The sequence below is a fragment of the Diaphorina citri genome, unplaced genomic scaffold (genome assembly GCF_000475195.1).
Source record: "Diaphorina citri unplaced genomic scaffold, Diaci psyllid genome assembly version 1.1 scaffold67, whole genome shotgun sequence".
NCBI lineage: Eukaryota > Metazoa > Arthropoda > Insecta > Hemiptera > Psyllidae > Diaphorina > Diaphorina citri.
This window is the reverse complement of record NW_007377504.1, coordinates 319,934-335,066: the sequence shown is the minus strand read 5'-3', so window position 1 is coordinate 335,066 and position 15,133 is coordinate 319,934. Positions and strand designations below refer to the sequence as shown.

The following is a 15,133-nucleotide window of genomic DNA, read 5'->3' as shown; positions in this document are numbered from 1 at the left end:
TATGGATTTGGTGTGGATTGATTTTTCTGGCAGATCAAGTTCTGATGGTACGAGTAGTAATGGTATCTGTTGATCAGGAATTCAAGATGAAAGTATAGTAGGGACTGAAAATGAAAAGTGTACGAGAATGAGAGTAGGTGCTCAAAACCCAAGGTGTTTTGTTGATTTTTCCATTGGCAAAGTTGATTTCCTTTCAAATCAGCAGAGAGGGAGAGAGAGAAAGAGGGAGAGAGAGAAAGGGAGGGAGGGAGGGAGGGAGGGAGAGCATTACGGACTTCATGTTTGGTGCACATGATTAATTTTCAGAAGTTCTGACACGCGATTATGTTCGCGGATTTGGCGATTATGGTCGCGGATTTGGCGATTTTGTTCGCGGATTTGGCGATTATGTTCGCAGATTTGGCAATTATGTTCGCGGATTCGCGTCCCGAATCGACATTTTGGATATTTGGCAAGCCTAAGAATAAGTATAGAGGGTAGAAAAAATGGAGAGAGAAAAGAGGAGGAGAAAGGTGAGGAAAAGGAAAGACAAGAGACACCAGAGGAGGTAGAATAAGTATAGAGGGTAGAGAAAATGGAGAGGGAAGAGGAGAGGGAGAAAAGGAAGTATAGGAGTAAATGGAAATGAAGGAGGGAAGAGGAGGAGATGAAAACGAAGTAGAAAAGGGAAGGAGAAAAGTGAGGAAAAGGAAAGACAAGAGACATAAGAGGAGGGAGAAATAGAGGGTAGTGGGGCGGAAATGGGAGTGAAATTTTTCTTGAACAAAAACAACACGACACAGGTGATAGAATCTCCCTCCCTTTCTCTCTCTCTATCTCTCTCTCTCTCTCTCCCTTCCCCCATATCTCTCTCTCTCTCTTGAGGAGGGAGAAATAGAGGGTAGTGGGGCGGAAATGGGAGTGAAATTTTTCTTGAACAAAAACAACACGACACAGGTGATAGAATCTCTCTCTCTCTCTCTCTCCCTTCCCCCATATCTCTCTCTCTCTTTTTCGTAGTGGGGCGGAAATGGGAGTGAAATTTTTCTTGAACAAAAACAACACGACACAGGTGATAGAATCTCCCTCCTAGCCTCCCTCCCTCTCTCTCTCTCTCCCCCTCCCTCCTTCCTGCTAAAAATATCTGCTCCTTTCTCTCTTCACTTCCATAATCTTTCATTTGTATTTTGTTCCTCCTTCACAGGGCCAAGCTGTACTCTGAATATATAGATATTACTGGTTCTCCTTTTATACCAGTTAGGTACAACACCTACTTGGCAGATTTCTGTACTAGATGGTGTGCTATGGTTTGGTGTGGTGTGGTAGGAGCACAGACCAAACATTGGTTATTTTTATTTTTTAAGTTTCCATTTATTGGTTTTTCAGAACAACTCTCTCATCAAATAAATTGTTAACAAATGGTATACCCATCCGTAAAAGCCGGAGCTTGTGCCACGGATGGGGAGTTCATTAAATATAATTTCAGTTCGACATTAGAACTTCGCTAATGTCAGCCACGTGCGTTCCGACTGTCTGACATACTTCAGACCTAGATCTGTCAGACGGTCTGAGCGTGAGTGGTTGGTAGTGGGGCGGAAATGGGAGTGAAATTTTTCTTGAACAAAAACAACACGACACAGGTGATAGAATCTCCCTCCTAGCCTCCCTCCCTTTCTCTCTCTCTCTCCCTTCCCCCGTATCTCTCTCTCTTTTTCTTTCTTTCTCTCTCTCTCTTTCTCTCCTTCCTTGAAAAAATATCTGCTCCTTTTTCTCTTCACTTCCATAATCTTTCATTTGTATTTTGTTCCTCCTTCACAGGGCCAAGCTGTACTCTGAATATATAGTATATACTGGTTCACCTTTCATACCACTTTCTGGATAATGTTGCAGATATCTGTACGATCTACATAGGTATATTCTATATTTCTATTCTGTGGTGTAGTTTGATGTGGTGTGGTGTGGTAGAAGCACAGTGCAAACAATGTTGGATTAGAACCTCTCCCTATTGCCAGCCATACAAGTTCCTACTGTCTGACATACTTCAGACCTAGATCTGTGAGACGGTCTGAGTGTGAGTGGTTGGCCTCAGCCTACTAACGAAACTTTTAATAATCTGCTCCTTTCTCTCTTCACTTCCATAATCTTTCATTTGTATTTTGTTCCTCCTTCACAGGGCCAAGCTGTACTCTGAATATATAGTACTGGTTCACCTTTCATACCACTTTCTGGATAATGTTGCAGATATCTGTACGATCTACATATATTCTATATTTCTATTCTGTGGTGTAGTTTGATGTGGTGTGGTGTGGTAGAAGCACAGTGCGAACAATGTTGGATTAGAGCCTCTCCCTATTGCCAGCCATACACGTTTCGACTGTCTAACATACTTCAGACCTAGATCTGTCAGACGGTCTGAGTGTGAGTGGTTTGCCTCAGCCTACTGACGAAACTTTTAATGGACAAAAGATTAGAATACGTTTGAAAAGAAATCGTCCACAAGCATAAAGAATAATGAAAGTCAGCAGAATTCTAATCACACAGTGGGAGACAAATAATTCAGAAGTTTCTTAATAAAAATGTTAGACCCATAAGTCAAAATAAAAAGCGAAAAATGTCCAAAACAATTGCTTCCCAACTTTTCTCCATTTTCGCTTATTCAAAAAGAGGATGGGGTTTTTCTGGTGTACAAACTTTTCCAAATAAAAATGGAAAATAAAAAGTATAGGTACGTATAAGAAATTCAAAAAATGAAAGTTTTTTCAAGTCTGGTTTTGAATTTTTTGGGAGCTCTTAACCTTGGATCCATAAGTCAAAATAAAAAGCGAAAAATGTCCAAAACAATTGCTTCCCAACTTTTCTCCATTTTCGCATATTCAAAAAGAGAGTGGGGGTTTTCTGGTGTACAAACTTTTCCAAATAAAAATGAAAAATAAAAAGTATAGATAGGTACGTATAAGAAATTCAAAAAATGAAAGTTTTTTCAAGTCTGGTTTTGAATTTTTTGGGAGCTCTTAACCTAGGAAGGGTTGGCTTTTATATTGTTTTAAAATCCTAATTTTCTCCTTTTCTGTGGGGTATTTATATTGCTGATTTTCAAACAATAGACTTTCTATAGTCATACCTATTACACATCTATGGGTTATTGGACCCGCCATACTGGCCCACTTGGACAGGCTAATAAGCACTTGATGGGACTGTATCTCATTTAGTATTCAAGCAGGTGTCTACCTTCAGTACAGACATAAATGAAAAGAATATCCATAAACTATTATCTTCAAATTAGACCAACTATCTTTAGGTTCTTCTTACAATTATTAAATGTTTGTATTTCTGAGTCATCCTGTAAGAAGATTAAAAAGTTGTTTCGAATATTTACATCCGAACAATAATAAAATGAAAACTTTGGAGAGCTTAAACTATACTTACTGGCAAATTTTCTTATTAAAACTTTTTTCTTCCGAAGTTTTTCCGGGCTCGCCCATGGAGGACCTTGAAGTTGTGGGTTTCAACATTTTGGACCAAAAAATAATTGTACATACTTACCAGCCTTTTATACTCCAGCTTTTATGATTATCTGGTTGTTTTAGATTTACATTTTCATCAGCTTTTACAAACTGTGGCTTACCTATACTAGTGATAAAGTTTGTCTTGATTTTAGATTTGGAAGCACATCATACCTAAAGATGGAAGTAGACGAGACAATAGATATTTAGACAGCTATGTTAATATAGCCCATACATTATAATGTCTCAACAAAACAGAATGATCAAAATTTTATCCTTGTAAGTACCTACAATATAATCAACTGGATTATTTCTGTAAAAAGATCCCTGCTATTCAAAATGAAACGAAACTTAAAATATTGCCTCTGTTGATTCAGTGGGTTGTGGCACCCTAAGACAGAAGAAAGTAAAAAAAAAGTAAATTAAATTCTCTATTTTCTCCTTTTCTGTGGGGTATTTATATTGCTGATTTTCAAACAATAGACTTTCTATAGTCATACCTATTACAGATCTATGGGTTATTGGGCCCGCCATACTGGCCAACTTGGACAGGCTAATAAGCACTTGATGGGACTGTATCTCATTTAGTATTCAAGCAGGTGTCCTTCTTCAGTACAGACATAAATGAAAAGAATATCCATGAACTATTATCTTCAAATTAGACCAACTATGTATCTTTAGGTTCTAAATAATGGAGTCGAGAAGATGTTACTTCTTACAATTATTAAATGTTTGTATTTCTGAGTCATCCTGTAAGAAGATTAAAAAGTTGTTTCGAATATTTACATCCGAACAACAATAAAATGAAAACTTTGGAGAGCTTAAACTATACTTACTGGCAAATTTTCTTATTAAAAACTTTTTTTATTCCGAAGTTTTTCCGGGCTCGCCCATGGAGAACCTTGAAGTTGTGGGTTTCAACATTTTGGACCGAAAAATAATTGTATGTATAGACCTACAGACTTCTCAGTCTTTATGCATGATTATCTTGTAGTTTTGGGGTACATTTTTATCGGGTTTTACAACCTGTAGCTGTAGTTTGACTTGGTTTTGGATTTGGAAGCACATCAGTACCTAAAGATTTAAGTAGACAATAGATATTTGGACACCTACCATAGATACTTATAACTGGATTATTTCTGTAAAAAAATCCCCACTATTTCAAAAAGAAACGAGACTTGAAATATTGCCTCTGTTGATTCAGTGGGTTGTGGCACCCTAAGACAGAAGAAAGTAAAAAAGTAAAGTAAATTCTCTCCTACCTATAATATGATCTTCCATATGTCACACATGGAATGTGTTGGCTCTCCCACAGCCACTCGCACGTATAATAATCTAGTTACACAAATAATTTTACACCAAAAAGTTTTACTAATTTCTCAAGGGATCGTCCCCACAGATGTTGCTTGAAGTATTTTCCAGCTCTGATCCCAAGTCCCCTGGATATACTTTCGAACCAAAATGTAGGACGGGACTTCATATGACGAGGTGCTTTGTGTAATGTGCTTGCTAAGTAATTATGTTTTGTAACATGTACTCCTAATGTAATGTTTTTATAATACTCAGCGTAAAGCTGCATGTGTTCGTCCTCACAGATGTTGCTTGAAGTATTTTCCAGCTCTGATCCCAAGGATATACTTTCGAACCAAAATGTAGGACGGGACTTCATATATGACGAGGTGCTTTGTGTAATGTGCTTGCTAAGTAATTATGTTTTGTAACATGTACTCCTAATGTAATGTTTTTATAATACTCAGCGTAAAGCTGCATGTGTTGTGTTTGGGTAGTAATGATGCTGGTGTTCAGAATACTGGGAAGTAGAGGATGTAATACCGGGAAGTACTCGTAGAGGACAGAATAGATGTAGTAGGTACATTAATTTGACCTTTCATACTAAAAGACTGAAATTTTAACTTTTTGACAACGGAGAGTGTAAGCTGATGTTGACCGTGTGGTTTTCAGGTTGTTTCTAAATAGTTTATAGGCACACAAACTCATTAACAAATATGGTATACCTTTGATCGAGGATAACACGACTATTTACACTTTCGCTCATCCTAATTTATATGTATGACCTCTTTCTCTTTATTAGATACCTATTCATATACTCGACTATCAACTACATATTATACTTGTGTAGATATGGTGCCTAAAACCTAAATCACTCGAAAGGTTGTCACCGTATCAATACTACGAAGTTTTCCGGATCAACCCTTATTTCCCGGGGATGTTGATGTAAAAAAATAAATTCACTACAGTGAAAAGAAGCTAGAACAACCCATTATAAGCTACATAGAGGAGTCAAATACGTGAAAAAAGAAGTTAACATTAATCATAATAATTACAAAGAAAATGGTGAAGGAAAAATCTTTCGCCAGCTTTCCACATACTGCGTTGAGCTTTTTCATTTTTAACTCGAAATTTTCTTCTTCGGTGAATTTTCATCTGCTGAGTTGTATTCATAGGAAAAGTCATGGTTGAGCTTTTTCATTTTTAACTCGAAATTTTCTTCTTCGGTGAATTTTCATCTGCTGAGTTGTTGTATTCATAGGAAAAGTCCTGATGTAAACATTTTAAACCACATTCATGGCACATTTAACGTTGGTCGTATTTTTTTCCCTGTCACTGATGAGTGATGTTAAACAAGGATGCTGCATGAAGCACATTACAACACTTGGAAGCGATAGCTACCTGCTGCTAAACAAGGGAGGGGAAGTCATGTAAACATTTTAAACCACATTCATGGCACATTTAACGTTGGTCGTATATTTTTCCCTGTCACTGATGAGTGATGTTAAACAAGGATGCTGTATGAAGCACATTACAACACTTGGAAGCGATAGCTACCTGCTGCTAAACAAGGGAGGGGATTAATATTTTGCAGATGTGCCAAAGTTTGAAGAATAGCGTCAATTTCTTGAATTGACCCCGTGCCAACTTTGAGGGGCTGTTGATTTATCGGTTATCTTGAAACATTCCACAAGGAAAACTTACTAAAGTTTGCCGAAAAATGTAGGTAATGTAGATACCTATGGAAGAACCTAGGTATATTTTTTTCTCCCATTTTTTCTCATTTATCCTTTCAGAAAACAAATTTCCTCCTTCTTTTCCTAATATTCGGGGAAAAAATCACTTGGCAAAAAATACATATATTTTCCAAGGCCATTGTTATAAAAGAAGTATGAAGCCTATTTTTATCGGTTATCTTGAAAAATTCCACAAGGAAAATCCTACTGAAGTTTGCCGAAAAAATTAGGTAATGTAGATACCTATGTAAGAACCCAAAATTTTTTTCTCCAATTTTTTCTCATATATCCTTTCAGAAAACAAATTTCCTCCTTCTTTTCATAATATTCGAGGAAAAAATCACTTGGCAAAAAATACATATATTTTCCAAGGCCATTGTTATAAAAGAAGTATGAAGCCTAGGTTGAGCTTTTTCATTTTTAACTCGAAATTTTCTTCTTCGGTGAATTTTCATCTGCTGAGTTGTTGTATTCATAGGAAAAGTCCTGATATAAACATTTTAAACCACATTCATGGCACATTTAACGTTGGTCGTATATTTTTCCCTGTCACTGATGAGTGATGTTAAACATGGATGCTGTATGAAGCACATTACAACACTTGGAAGCGATATAGCTACCTGCTGCTAAACAAGGGAGGGAATTAATATTTTGCAGATGTGCCAAAGTTTGAAGAATAGCGTCAATTTCTTGAATTGACCCCGTGCCAACATTGAGGGGCTGTTGATTTATCGGTTATCTTGAAAAATTCCACAAGGAAAATCCTACTGAAGTTTGCCGAAAAAATTAGGTAATGTAGATACCTATGTAAGAACCTATATTTTTTTTTCTCCAATTTTTTCTCATATATCCTTTCAGAAAACAAATTTCCTCCTTCTTTTCATAATATTCGAGGAAAAAATCTGGTGTGAACATCACACGAGTTTCTATTACATTAAACTTCTCAACTGTAAGTCGGACAGTTCTAAAAGTTTCACCATTCGATTCGGTGTGAAAAATCCCATGGGATCAACTATTCACATGCATACTTGTTGATGGTTCACAAATAAAAGGGAAATTTGTTGACACCGGGGAGTATCGAACCCGCAACTTCTCAACCGTAAGTCAGACAGTACTAAAAGTAGCACCATTCGATTCGGCGTGAAAAATCACATTGATTAGAATATTCACATCCGAATGACCAAATGTTTTCGATGTCTCTTACCGTTTATACGAAATAAGGGTTAAGCAAAAATGACTTTGGTTAATATCAGGATGGGTGACAATCCGATTTTTACCAAATTGTTACAGTCGCGTCCTTAGACCATACCGGGATAGCATACCAAATTTCATCGCATTACGACAAACCGTTCTTGAGATATTTTATTCACAACCTTTTCAACATTTTCCACGAAATAAGGGTTAAGTAACAATTACTTTGGTTGATATATGGATGGGTGACTATCCGATTTTCACCAAATTGTTACAGTCGCGTCCTTGGACCATACCAGGATAGCATACCAAATTTCATCGCTTTACGACAAACCCTTCTTGAGATATTTTGTTCACAACCTTTTCAAATTTTTCCACGAAATGAGGGTTAAGCAACAATTACTTTGGTTAAAATATTCACATCCGAATGACCAAAAATGTTTTCGATGTCTCTTACCGTTTATACAAAATAAGGGTTAAGCAACAATGACTTTGGTTAATATCAGGATGGGTGACAATCCGATTTTTACCAAATTGTTACAGTCGCGTCCTTGCACCATACCGGGATAGCATACCAAATTTCATCGCTCTACAACAAACCGTTCTTGAGATATTTTGTTCACAACATTCTACTTTTTCCCATTTAAACCTGTAGTAACAAACGTACGTACATACGTACGTACGTACGTAACGTACAGACCATGGGCTAAAAACCACTTTTTGGAATCAGGGGACCCCAAAACGGATATTTCCACCCATTTCCCGATTTTGAAAATTTGGACCGATTGCAATACTTTCATTACTAGTATAGCTCCGCTATACTGTAGTAATAGAAAGTAAAAAAATCTGGTGTGAACATCACACGACTTTCTATTACATTAAGTCGGACAGTTCTAAAAGTTTCACCATTCGATTCCGCGTGAAAAATCACATGAGATTGACTATTCACTTGCTTATTTGGTAACGGTTCACAAATAAAAGAGAAATTTGTTGACACAGGGGAGTATCGAACCCGCAACTTCTCAAATGTAAGTCAGAGAGTGCTAAAAGTAGCAGTACGTACGTACGTTACGTACAGACCATGGGCTAAAAACCACTTTTTTGGAATCAGGGGACCCCAAAACGGATATTTCCACCCATTTCCCGATTTTGAAAATTTGGACCGATTGCAATACTTTCTCATTACCTTGTATAGGTTCCCTATACGTAAGGGTAATAGAAAGTAAAAATCACTTGGCAAAAAATACATATATTTTCCAAGGCCATTGTTATAAAAGAAGTATGAAGCCTATTTCCACTGTATTGTAGTTCTGTTTTGCTATTCTTGTGGATGAATTATGGTTGAGAAATAGCTTTTAAACGTCTCTAACGGTCTATTTAGAAACGTTAGCTTCGTATTGCTGAAAAATTTCACAATAGGTTTATTAACCATTGGAATGGTCATCTTTTTGTTGTGGAACGACATTTTTCTTCATTTTGTGGAAACATTCATTTTCTAAATTGGTCTTTTTTATACTTCTCCCGAATAGTATTTTAATATACAGATATACCTAGTTATACGGGGTGTCTAATATCTGCCATGAGAGAGTACTCAAACTATTTGCTTCCCTTACAACAGGAAATTACTTAGGCGATATTATTAAGGTTCATAGTTACAGATATACCTAGTTATACGGGGTGTCTAATATCTGCCATGAGAGAGTACTCAAACTATTTGCTTCCCTTACAACAGGAAATTACTTTGGCGATATTATTAAGGTTCATAGGAAATAATTATTAAGGTACTTAATACTATTGTGTCTGCTTAAGGAAGTCGTTTTAATTGAATTTTCCCTTCCATAATGAATCATTATATTCTGAAGTTTCATCCGAAATTAAAATACATGCGTAGACAAGCTGAGGAAGAGCATCTCAAGCGAAACTTGGATTTTCTCAACCCGCACAATGTTTTTACAGGTTTTCGTTCATCCGAAATTAAAATACATGCGTAGACAAGCTGAGGAAGAGCATCTCAAGCGAAACTTGGATTTTCTCAACCCGCACAATGTTTTCACAGGTTTTTGAAAAATTCTCAAAAATTCTATTAAAAACTTAAAGGGCCTTGGGCCTTGAGAAATGAAGGGATTATCTTTGATAATTATCTTTTTTTATATTTATTTAAAATTTTAGACTCTCCACAATGGTCACAAAATTATCCAAAAAATCAAATCAAGGCCAAGAAATTACCTTTTACCATTTCAATTTGGTGTTCAGTGAAGGACTTGAATCACCCATTCACCCCATTTCATTCTTTTCCTTTAATGTCTACTGTCCTTTTATAGAATTGTCATTTTAGACTTCAAGTTGGTATACCTCCTCTGAAAATGAAGACATTTTTTGGTGTTTTAAAATCTCATTTTCCTCTTCTTTGTACTTTGGGTTTTCTTGTTACATTTTATTTGTTCTTCTCAGGCCTGTTTTTATACCCTATGACTCCATAGGAAAAGAGGTATTCCTCATCCATTTTCTCCCACTGTTTTCCTCTCTTCCTTTCATTATTACCCCATCTTCCTCCCTTTTCCTTTCTTTGAAACAGAGGTTCGGCCATGCCTTTTCCACAAGTTTGGCCATGCCTCGGGATGAACTAGCGGGATTCCGGAGCGAAGCGACGGAATTCAGCTATATTTTAATAATAATGAGGTAAAAATAGGTAGGTTGGTGTTTTAAAATCTCATTTTCCTCTTCTTTGTACTTTGGGTTTGCTTGTTACATTTTATTTGTTCTTCTCAGGCCTGTTTTTATACCTTATGACCCCATAGAGGGTGTTTTAAAATCTCATTTTCCTCTTCTTTGTACTTTGGGTTTTCTTGTTACATTTTATTTGTTCTTCTCAGGCCTGTTTTTATACCATAAGACCCCATAGGGAAAGAGGTATTCCTCATCCATTTTCTTCCACTGTTTTCCTCTCTTCCTTTCATTATCACCCCATCTTCCTCCCTCTCTTTCTTTGAAACAGAGCATGAGTAGTAAGAGACAACAGATCATGACTCTTAAGAGCAAAAGAACATGTTATATCAGAATGAATCTGGTACAGGCCAACTTAGCAGCATTACCTGAAATCTTTATAAATCCAGCCCTGATTTCCCCCTCCTCCTTCATTATCACCCCATCTTCCTCCCTCTCTTTCTTTGAAACAGAGCATGAGTAGTAAGAGACAACAGATCATGACTCTTAAGAGCAAAAGTGCAAAAGAACATGTTATATCAGAATGAATCTGGTGCAGGCCAACTTAGCAGCATTATCTGAAATCTTTATAAATCCAGACCTGATTTCCCCCTCCTCCTTGCATTATCTGAATTCATTATATTCTCGTTAAGGATGATGCTGAGACACCACTAACTTTCGCAGGCCTCCATTTTCACCCCCTCCGCCTTCTAAATGATAGCGCCTAGATTAATATCTTTTTCATTTATTTTTTCTGTAAAAATAATTTATGCGTCTCCCAAGTTAGTGTTTTACGAGTGAAATTTTCGCGACACATCAGAAAATGAAAGCCCTTCTTGGAATTGAAATTTTCTACAATTTCAATAGTTAACCTACTAAGTACGTAGATCTTGAATGGATTTCATAAAAAAATATGAAATGCTGTTATTTCTTTAAGATATACCTACTCGTACATATGTATTTTGCTGATGGATATCTTTAATATTTTTGCTCTAAACTCTAAAGTGAATTAATCAGGGTGTTTACTTTGTAAAATGTACCCCCCATAATGTATCAAATATATGAGACCTTGGTTAGACTGCGGGGGAAAAGGGACTTTTCAGTCCTATCCCAGCAGGATAAACAAGGTATATTCTATTCTATTCTATTCTATTAAATGTTCCCTCAAGTTCCGATGAAGGTTAAAAAAACGTTAAGAATTAAAACATCAAAAACATCTACGGATGAGGTTTTCAATTTGCATTTGGAAACTGCACATCAAGGGAGCAAGTTATTATTAGTAGGCATTTTAAAAAACCGAGTTTTAATTTGTTCAAGCAATTTAGTTTTTAAAAAATTAATGCTTTAACTTGAAATGTTGCTCAGGACTCGGAACTTAAATTTTCAAGTGTAGATTTTGTTGAATGATCAAAGTTACTTTAAATAGCTAAAGGGAATCACATAAAATATGAGTAGCGAGGAGCTTGTTATGCCCTTTGATGACAGATTGAATTAATGGCCGATCTCCTTAATCAACGGTCGGCCACTGGTACTGGACCGCGAAGGTCAATTGTCCGGACATCGCATGTCATAGGACCTACATATGTGATTTGTCGGAAATAAATTAGTTTTCAAACATGGCTCATCATTTAAATCTTATATTATAAGAACGAGAACTCATTCACATTTCACACACTGATCGCTCGGTAGATTTTGTTGAATGATCAAAGTTACTTTAAATAGCTAAAGGGAATTACATAAAATATGAGTAGCGAGGAGCTTGTTATGCCCTTTGATGACAATTGAATTAATGGCCGATCTCCTTAATCAACGGTCGGCCACTGGTACTGGACCGCGAAGGTCAATTGTCCGGACATCACATGTCATAGGACCTATGTGATTTGTCGGAAATAAATTAGTTTTCAAACATGGCTCATCATTTAAGCCTGTTGTTGAGTTCATATTAAATTTGCATTAAAAGCAAAAACACTCACCTGTAGTGTCTCCCCTAATATCACACTAGAACGTTGATGTCTGTATCAATAACTCGTGATTATTATGGCGATAGAAGGAAGAGTTAAAGGTTAAAACCTCCGTGCCTTTGGCTGTCAGTACGTTGCCCAATTTTTATTTCTTTGAAGTATTTTTTTCCAGGGCCTTATAACTTAAATTGAACGCTTGGTTAGACTGCGGGGGAAAAGGGACTTTTCAGTCCTATCCCAGCAGGATAAACAAGGTATATTCTATTCTATTCTATTCTATTAAATGTTCCCTCAAGTTCCGATGAAGGTTAAAAAAACGTTAAGAATTAAAACATCAAAAACATCTACGGATGAGGTTTTCAATTTGCATTTGGAAACTGCACATCAAGGGAGCAAGTTATTATTAGTAGGCATTTTAAAAAAACCGAGTTCTAATTTGTTCAAGCAATTTAGTTTTTAAAAAATTAATGCTTTAACTTAAAATGTTGCTCAGGACTCGGAACTTAAATTTTCAAGTGTAGATTTTGTTGAATGATCAAAGTTACTTTAAATAGCTAAAGGGAATTACATAAAATATGAGTAGCGAGGAGCTTGTTATGCCCTTTCATGGCAGATTAAATTAATGGCCGATCTCCTTAATCAACGGTCGGCCACTGGTACTGGACCGCGAAGGTCAATTGTCCGGACATCACATGATGAAATGCTGTTATTTCTTTAAGATATACCTACTCGTACATATTTTGCTGATGGATATCTTTAATATTTTTGCTCTAAACTCTAAAGTGTCCAGAAGAACGAGTTACACAAAGTGTACATTATATTTTTATTCTAATTTCGTTTCCTTATTTGATTTCAGATGTGTCAAATGCTCATCAGATTCAACGGAAAGAGGTAAGAATTTACCAAGAATTTTTCATGACCTAATAAAACACAACATAAATATCAAATATTAAATAAGTATACAAGATGAAGTTTTCTTGGAATTTTCCAACTTGTCAGCCAATATTGTTGTCACCTGATAGGATCTTCTCATGTCACCAGGCTCTAACACGTATTAAACGTACCAAACTTTTCTCCTAACTTTTCTGACCTTTATCCCTATCATAGTTGAGAAGGAGGGAGGGAGGAGAGGACAGAGGATAGGAAGAAAGGGGTCCGAAAAGAGGGGGTAAAAAAGGGGTAGGACCTATAAATCAATTTGGGAGAGAACAGCACACATGAAAAGGGGTCCGAAAAGAGGGGGTAAAAAAGGGGTAGGACCTATAAATCAATTTGGGAGAGAACAGCACACATGACAGCTCAAAACTACATGAGATAAATTGAACTTGGTTAGGGAGAAAGAGAAGGAGGGGAGCAAAATTCAAATAAACTTGGGCCAAGAAGAGATTTTTTTTACGAATGCTCCAGGGAATAGGTACACACACCCACACATAGACGCACATACTCGCGTGTTTATCTAGACAGGAAATTGGACTGAAATTGTTCGGCACTTTTTTTGCACTAAGTGTAGTTACCTACATGTAGGTACACATTCATATGTATATATTTAGTTCTGTGTAGGTATATTTTAGCTTGTATAACGAATGCTCCAGGGAATAGGTACACACACCCACACATAGACGCACAAACTCGCGTGTTTATCTAGACAGGAAATTGGACTGAAATTGTTCGGCACTTTTTTGCACTAAGTGTAGTTACCTACATGTAGGTACACATTCATATGTATATATTTAGTTCTGTGTAGGTATATTTTAGCTTGTATACGTTTTTGCCTATATGAAATTCATTGGTCAAAATGTCATTTGCATAAACTTAATACGGGGTGTTTATGTCACGACATATATTATACACATCTCCGGAATCTGCATTGATGCATTTTTTATTTACATATCCACTCTAAGATAATAATCTAATCTGATGTGGTACGTTTTCATAGAATCTCTCACAGAAATGCTAATAAAATTCCACAGTTAATAACGTGTCCTGGGAAAATCCTTTTCAGCATTCTCGCAAAATCCAAAAGGAATATATTATACACATCTCCGGAATCTGCATTGATGCATTTTTTATTTACATATCCACTCTAAGATAATCTAATCTGATGTGGTAGGTACGTTTTCATATAATCTCTCACAGAAATGCTAATAAAATTCCACAGTTAATAACGTGTCCTGGGAAAATCCTTTTCAGCATTCTCGCAAAACCCAAAAGTATAGTTCGAAGAAAAGCCCCGCAAGGAAAGTTTTCTATCTGAAACCGAAAAACTTTAGAGTGCAACTTTGATGTAAATATTCGAATCAACAATAAAAAGAAGTACGTACCTCTCTAAAAATGAGCGTCCGATGTAAAAGGCGACATGACACTTTATTTAGTCTCTAACAAAAGGATAACTAAAGTTATTTATATCATATGTACGGTAAAATCAAATCAATAATAATACTAATAATAATAAGAATGATGATGATAATAATAATAATGAACTGGATATTAAATAAATTAGGTAGGTACATAGGTACTGATTTTCTTTAACCACGATTGAATATCATATTTTGATGTCATAACCCTTTGTTGTTTTAATTCTGGGTATAACTATCTGCATTCCCTCTATTTATCAATATCTGTATTACTTTGAATTGATTTATTCATCTTCATTCATCCTTTTATTGCTTCCTTTCATCTTTATTCTTAAATTTCCTATGGTTTAGTGCAGGCCCTATTTCAGTTTCCCAAAGGGTTTCATTTCCGAAAGTTTCCCGAGATCGGAAGAGCG

The 15,133-nt window shown here is 36.2% G+C and overlaps 1 long non-coding RNA gene across 1 annotated transcript in view; it reads left to right on the top strand.

Annotated features, from left to right (window-relative positions):
* LOC103519715 overlaps window positions 1–13,257 on the top strand; it is a 49,705-nt gene extending 36,448 nt beyond the window's left edge. The window contains exon 3 of the long non-coding RNA XR_001809817.2: window positions 13,220–13,257. This is a non-coding gene — a long non-coding RNA (uncharacterized LOC103519715). The remainder of the gene's footprint in view (window positions 1–13,219) is intronic.
* The last annotated feature ends 1,876 nt before the right edge of the window (window positions 13,258–15,133 follow it).